This window comes from Botryllus schlosseri, chromosome 1 (genome assembly GCF_051294905.1).
Source record: "Botryllus schlosseri isolate E-star chromosome 1, Bs_hap1, whole genome shotgun sequence".
NCBI lineage: Eukaryota > Metazoa > Chordata > Ascidiacea > Stolidobranchia > Styelidae > Botryllus > Botryllus schlosseri.
The window spans coordinates 28,438,172-28,446,639 of record NC_137236.1 but is presented as its reverse complement, the minus strand read 5'-3'; positions in this window follow the sequence as shown (position 1 = coordinate 28,446,639).

The window sequence follows — 8,468 nt, the reverse complement described above, 5'->3', positions numbered from 1 at the left end:
AGTTGAGTTTTCATTCCTCCATTAGTATTGAAGCTTTTCCACGGATCGAATATATCTTAATTGCTATTCTTCAAGCTTTTCTGTAAATTACTTTTTTTACGCCTGTCACAGTTCCTTGGTCAAAATCAAATATCTTTCTCTTGCAGAGCACAAGTTTTATTGCGGTAATGCAAATCATTGCAAAGCAAAGCATAGCATCGTTCTCTGAAGCAAACGCAGAAACGAAGTTCTGACAGTGAAGGAAGTACCAGAAATAACCTAATTCCAGAAACAGAGCTTTTCCTTCGATCACAAAGTCATAGTTTTTTTTATTTATTTCCTTGAGAACAAGTTTGTCTGAAAGATCTGATGACCTATTTCAGACTTCAACATGCACATACCCATGTATTTTCAATGACCTGAGGAATGTAAATGATTTCCCGCAAATCTCACATTCATACTTTCTGACTCCTGTGTGAATATCAACGTGTTTCGCTAAATATCCATTCCAAGCGAAGGTCTTTCCACACACCTCACATTCATAGTTTGTCACACCCGTATGTACATTTCTATGGGCTTTCAAGTAACCGATCTTGAGAAACGCTTTTCCACAAACCTCGCAAGCATAGTCTTTAACTCCAATGTGAACATGCATGTGTGTTGCTAAACCATCTTTCCTAGCGAAAGTCTTCCCACACATGTCACATTCATAGTTTTTACCTGCAGTATGTGTATTCGCGTGTGTTCGTAAGGTGTCGATCCGGGAAAACGCTTTGCCACAGATCTCACATGCATAGCTTTTCAATCCAGTATGTGTATTCCAATGAGTATTCAAGTCACCGATCTGAGTAAACCTTCTGCCACAGATGTCACATTCATGGTTTTTCACTGCAGTATGTGTCTTCATATGTATTTTCAAATGGCTGATCCTAGTAAACTTTTTTCCACAGATATCGCATTCATGGTTTTTCAAAACAGTGTGAGTTGTTCGATGTGCTTTCATCGTAGGCATCGCAGTGAAGGCTTTCCCACAGATATCACATTCATTTTTTCTCTCTTCAATGTGGGATTGCAGATGAGCTTTAATTTCGCCATGACAATTGACGGATTTCCCACAGATCCAACAAGTCTTTCTAGACATTCTTTTAGGTTACATGTAATACACTTCCTCAAGCAACACACATCAACTACCAACATATGATATATCGATAGGTTGCGTTTACTCGAATAGGCGAATACATTTCAGTATTGTAATGATCTGTAACCGGACACATTGTTATGAGGTAATCGATACACATTTCTTGCAGCGCTACATTTAAGGAAAATGCAAAATGTTCCGGAACACTCTATTCTGCATTTGCTGGAAGTTGTCGATGCATAATGCATATGCTGATACGATGGCCATTATGATTTTTCAAAATTTCAAAAATCTCAAAAATGCTCCTTTGTAATGTCTCATTCTATGGCGGGAAGTTGACCTATTTTTAGTCAACCGAGCAAAAGGTGGTCTTTTAGTGCAACTTTTGTGAAAAAATAAATGCAACTTTTTACTGCAACTTTTGTCAAAAATAAATGCAACTTTCACGGATTTAACTGCAACAAAAACTTGCCCTATAGTAATCACGAAACCACAGCTCGTGACTGGCTTAGATTAAACGATCAAGGAGTCTGCTTACGGCGGTGATTCTGAAAGCGCATTGGTATGTTGGTTGGCAGATAAGGCTTTAAGATTATTTCATGGCATGGTGAGTTACGAAATACATGAGGAAGAAGCAACAGCTAATGTCTAAATTTCGGCCATTCTTTTAATAACAGTATTGACGGGGGCAAATTTTGACACTTCGCCATAACCAAACATCGTGTTCCAGGCCTGCCTGAATGCAGAGTAATGCTTTTTTCGCGTTAACATCTTACGAAGGGTCTGAGAGTTTTGATATAGTCATTGCTAAATAATGAAAATATATACCACAATGATTAAGTAGCTGGAAACTGGTCAGCTTCAATGAAAAAGCCTCATATTACTGGTCTTGATAGACTTGTTTATAGCTAATTTAAAACAGATTGGTGCATCAATTGCAACATTGTGACGACGTATAAAAAGAAGCCGGTGTTTTAGTTCTGTAATTATTGAACAAACCTTCCACCTCTTACATTTTGCGATTGTGAACAAATTAATCTTAAGTTATTGGACCCGACTAAAAAGTTGACGCAGACTCGTACAGGTCTGGCGACTAGCAGTGGAGAACCACTGGTTAAAGTGATGCGATTTACAGACAGTCGATATGCATTACTACCGTGCTGCGACGTCTCATAGCCATATGCGCTAACTTATGCGGGCCGTGTTGGTGACCCGTGACATAGTAGAACAATAGTTCTACATACCCCTGAGCACAGGCGCCAACTCATCGGATTTGGGGTGGCGGCCACCTCGAACAAAATGCTCAAACGCCGTAGTAATTTGTAGCTAGTAATTAGTAGTCAGGCGAATCGACGCGACCAATTAGACTAGTTGCTATCAACCTTTTTGACTTCACGGAGCCCTTGTGGACCGTAACGGACCCCACGGACACCCGAAGTTTTAGTTCAAATTTAGCTCAATTATCGTGCATCATCTGTCTTGCGCAAATGCCAACTGTAGGCTAGTGATAAACAGCAACAAAATGACGTTTATTCAACATAACACCGCACTATTTATGTCGAAATTTGGCAGACAGTAGCAAAATCTGCAGCTGTATTTCATGAAATAGGTCCGCGCGACTACTATTTGATATGAACGATCGAGTACTAAAAACATATTTTCACAAATATAGGTGTTGACGAATGTGTATTTCTGCATTTTCGTTAGTCTAACAAGGCTTTGCCAACATTAATTGACAAGGTAGCAATACAGCCTGAACACCAATATAATCAGACGACAATTGTCGCTAGGCGTGGCATGGGTGTTGTGGTCTACGTGCCGCAATATCCTAACTGAAGCAAGACTGCTTGGACATTGCCTGGTTTTTATATGGAGAAGCGCATGATGAAAAACTGTGACGTAGACAGCATTGTTAGAATGAAGCAAGACAGTGTGTCACCAGCCAACAAATGCTGCTGTTGAACGTTTTTTTCTCCACTCTTGGCAAGCTTCTTGGTAAGGACAGACAATTCCTACCCGAAAATGTAGGAAAGTATCTTTCGTTGAACTTCAATGAATTTGAATTATTTCTAACATAATGCGTGATGTAACCACTGGAATTCTTCATCGGTCCAGATCTCGTTAAAATAAAGTTTTTTCATGTAAAAATTTGTCAGTTTCGAAGCCAAAAGAGTTTTGTCAGGCTAAACTATTTCGCAGGGACTGATAGTTCCAACCAGAAATCGAAATCAAAACACTCACCACACCACTACAATTGCGACCTGCCAAAGATTGCCGACCAACCTAATAATCAATACCTAGTTGCGATTTCGACTGTGGCGTGGTTGTTCCTCATGGAATAAATATCATGACCATACCATATCAGACAGTGCAACTGTAACCATGTGACGTGCTGCCATATCTGTCTCTGTACTGCTCGATCGTATTTTGAAACCACGTCTTACACGATCTGCTAAGATGAAGCTACTGCGTTGCGCAATATCTATTCTATGCTATAAACAATGCACTAGTTTTACTTGTTTAATGCGCCGTCCACGCTGCATCCTTCCATTCGCGCGCCGTCATAAACTGTCGATAAAACAATGACAACAAAAGCCATTTCCTCTGTCAATGTAACACCGTCAGTAATCGGATCCGCAGCCATCACTCCTTTTGTTTTCGCATATTTACGGATGATTTAATGATGGTTGACTCAATTCAGTCAGCATGTCATTCAACGATATAATCTAGGATATGGTATGATATTGTGGTTATGCAAAACAACAAATTGAAATGCACATGGATTCCATTATGCCAACTATGGAAGCTTATAACTATATTGTTTCCAAAGGGTACTATCTACCACACTAGTCCAAACCAGGGGCAAAATTGTGACTCACCAAACTCGTGGATAAGTTCCATGGCAAACAAGGTATGTCCTATTAAGCTATCGATAGCCTCACTTCGTATTCCGCACTGCAATTCGACGATAACCACGAGGCAGTACCACGGTAGTAATCAGAAACCCAGATACGGCTCAGACCGTTTGCAAACGCTTATGACTCATAAATATATTTATCGCCCGCTAAAAGGCAGGAGGCATCAGACAAAATGTTTATATTAGCCTAAGCAATTGCCAATCTAATTCACCGAATTTTACCATGAAGTGCGGAAAATGTTCGCGATACGTGCGAACAAATAACTATAACGCACTGAAACATAAAAACTAGCGCCCACGAGCAGTGGTTAAAACCTTAATTGCAAAATGGGGTTGGGTGGGTTGCGCAACGAAATTTACATGAAAAGTGGGTCGCGAGGTGAAAAGGTTGGAAACCACTGATTTTAAGAGTATCAGAAGGACCCAGAGTGGCGCATGTATGCAGGTATCTAAACGATCTCTAGCGATACTCTCATTATTGCGAATACAGTTAGACTTATTTCTGTAAGTTATGACTATTTTTTCGGGAGTGGGTAGGCCTACATACACACAACAAAATCAAGAAATGAAGTGGTTCTAAACCTAGCCATGCGCGACTAAAATTTCATATGGAATAACTCTGCACCAAAACACGATGACTTTTGGTATAATCTTAGGCCACCTTCGAATTTGATCTGAAAAATGAGTTGCCTGAAAAAATTTATAATACAAAGAATTTTTTCTGGATCATGTGAATTTTTTGGAACTTGTTTCGCGGTCCTAAAAAATTGTCTCGTGTACCCCAGTCTGAGAACCACTTGTATGAAATGTTACCTGTTACTATCTCCATTCACCATTTTATTGGTCTTGCGTGGGTGAAGGCCGATGATATATTGTTTCGCAGTATATAATGCTTCCATACCTGATTGAATGAGGCTAGATTTCTAGTTGGGTCCGTGGACATATCAACATGCGATATTATAGAAAGCGACACTTCGGCACGCGACAATTGGGCAATGGGCATGCGAAACATAAGCATAAGAATTGAGCATGTGGGTTGAATTGCGGATTTGGCTTTGGGTTAGGATGTATAAAGGCCAAAGGGGTTATTGCAGGGCTATGTTTCGGGTTAAGGTAAGTTTTGGGGTTTTAAAGTTACATGCTGAAGTGACGCATGCTCAAGTGTCCAAGTATAGATCATCTTGGTTCAATGCGTTGAGATGCGTATCGCCAGAATGGTAAAGACACTCTCTGGGCCATTCTTGTTGCTTGGGTCGCATTATGATAGGCTTACCATACGTCCTCTTTTAAGAGGATTTGTCCTCTTTTTTGACTTTTTTGAAAGTGTCCTCGGAGGACGCCCTTTTGTCCTCTTTTCTGAGATTTTGTCCTCTTTTTTGAAAATTTAGGTCAGATTTAGAGCAAATTGCGAGTGATATGCCGCAAATTAGCATAGAAGTGAAGCTCCGGCGGGTATTTCGGAGTGAAAAACGGTGAATTTAGCTCTGAACGAAAAGATGACCTTTTTTTTTTAGTCATCCACCTGGCAATGTGGAGTGAAAAACGGTATTTTGAGCTCTGAGCGGAAAAGATGACCTTTTTTCTTAGTCAACCGATCACAAAGTGGGACAAATTCACCGGTTTTTGAGAATTCTACTCCGGTTTCGCAAGTTGCAAATTTCTGAGAAAGTGTCCTCTTTTTAGATTTCCAAAATATGGTAAGCCTACATTATGATATGATTTCGATCTCCATCTTGACGCTGGAGATAAGACTTGCGATTTGCAGGTATCGAGACGTAAATACTCGCGGGAAAAAGTGCAAGCTTTGAATCCTAATGAGATGTATCTAAACTGGCTGTCCAGAACTGAGTGAGAGAGGTAGAGAGAGAGAGAGAGAGAGAGAGAGAGAGGGAGAAAGAGAGAGAGAGAGAGAGAGAGTCTTTGCGTACTGATATCGTTAACGTTAAATTCCGTGGTGTTGACGAAGTGCGCCTGACAGCATAGCCGTTGATCCTTGTTTTCGAGTCTTAGGTCTAACCCGGCCAAGAAGCCGGAACTATGACCGTTATGTTATCTCGCTCGGAAAAGACAATATAGAACGGCAAGCAAAATTGGTGAACCAAGATCAGTCAGAATTATCAAATCAAAAGTTAGGGTGTACCAGCGCTCGTCATGAAAAGGATCAAATTGGGAACATTCACGTTGCATTACATCAGTGGTTCTTTACCTCAGTAATCCACGGAATACTAGGAGTTCTATGCACCAGTCTCAGGGGTTCCGCGGAGGACAAGATACACGCTCTACGTATGCATATGATTTGTGATGATACGCATATCTTGACCATTATTAGTTGTATGCCGTTTGGCCTGATTTGTAGCCGAATTGTGACTGTTCTTGTTGTGGTAGTAGCCTACGTTGTGTGCTGTCCCGTGCGCAGGGGAGGTTGAGGTTTGTATTCGAAACCCTGACCTTCGGAAATGTAAAGCTCAGTAGCAATGAGCCAGTCGCTATCTCGCTGTTGTGTTTTGGCCAAACAATACGTTGTTAGTTTGCAAGGCGAAGCCTCGCGTTTCTAAATTGGTATCGGACGGGGAACCACAGATTTTCAATAAATATTCATTATCATTTCTTCGTTTCCTGTTAAAATTACATTTTAACCCTTTCGCCGCGGGTGGATCCTATAGGATCCATGCACAGTTTTTCACAAACACGCTTCAATCAATTAACGACATCTTGCGTTGTAGGGGTCGTAAACGGTTACAATGATCGTCTAGAAATAGCGATTGTCGATACGCATACGACCAGCTATATATAAACCATTGCCTTATGGCATAACCTGTTCAAAATGCAGATTGAATACAGAAAAACGTTTCCCGCAAAATACAATGTGTAGCTCAGTTCGCCTGAATGAACGCTAATCTTATAATTCCTTACATCTTCCGTTCTACACGTCGTAAGCAGACACAGTTGTCGTTTTAGAGTAGCTGTTGATCGCAAGAGTTCATTTCAACCATAATAGTTGGATAGAACACGCTTCAAATTGGTGAGAAATATAGAAATGTTCTGTTACGTGAAAAATGCCGCGCACGTATGAGCATTGGCACATAAGGCCATATACATTCACTTACGATTGTCTTACACAGTTGAATGTCACACACATAGTTAGATGCAGTCCATAACACTTCAACAAGATCAGTATCACGAAGGTTGATCGTATATAAGTTACGCGAAGCCAGTGCTAACCACTGCAGACATGGGTGTGGAAGTTGGCGCGAGTGTACGGTATTCGCGCCTGTAATACCAACATCATACAGACAGTTGAATCATCCGTTTTATATATGTTATCCTTGAGCAGTGTAGTTTGTCAGTATTCCACTTATGATTGAAATATATTGTATTGTGCCAAACGTAAATATATCGTTTTACTTGAATATATATGCCGCGATGCGCATGCGATACACAATAAACCATATTGACGGCATAGCTGTGCCTGAGGAAGCATGGAGGAGTTGCAGGTTATCACTACCTGTCAATTCAACCACCATGGATTCATCTGTTGTTGTTCAAAGAGCAAGGTTTATTTCAACGCATAGCAATAAATCGTACAACTGATTGATAGGCAATTACCGATTATATACAATGATATTGTGACGGCCAGACTATCAAAACAACGCGCGCCGCGTGTGTGAGCCTCGTTTGCAAGATGCGCGACGTTGAGCACGTGTTACATAAACGGCCTTCACACTCGACTGTGTTACGGTATGAAGCTCACTCAGGACATTTTAGAAAGGTGATATTGCTGTGAAATCAGTCAGGCGATGATTTCACCCCGAGAGCGTCTATGTATGACGTAGTGGCAAATTCACTAACAAAATTCTCTTCTAATTTTTCAAAACCTGAAACACTTCTTCTGATAGCGCTTTCAGCTCTCCCAGCTGATCAATCCGAGTAGCTCAGTTGGTTAGGCAGCTGTTTCCTGCTTACAACGATATATTGGGTAATGGTTCAAGTCCCACTGTTCGGATTTTATGATCTTTTTCGTGAGAGCGGTAAAATTTGGACTCGAGGCCGACCGCGGAGATAGGGTTAATGGTTTCGTTCGTTTAGCACCCTGTTGCTGCGCATTTCATTTTGTACATCTGTAATAACTAGTAACGTATCAGATGTGTAGTTATAGATGCATATTGTTACAGATTGAAGATTTCAAAACCCGCGAAAATTTTGGGTTATGCGAAGGCTTGCAGACTAGCGTAAGTGTTCCGCGGTTTACTAAAGGTTAATAACCACTGCATTTCACCAATTTATCTTGTTTATGAATCCTCTCAACTTCGAAGCAACGCCTCGTTGAAGTAAATCAAAAAAACCCGTTTCACTTGACTGCATCAAATATGTATACCTTGTTGAAGTAAATGGAAAGAAAACTACTTGAGAAAATGAAACAAGTAAATGAAACCG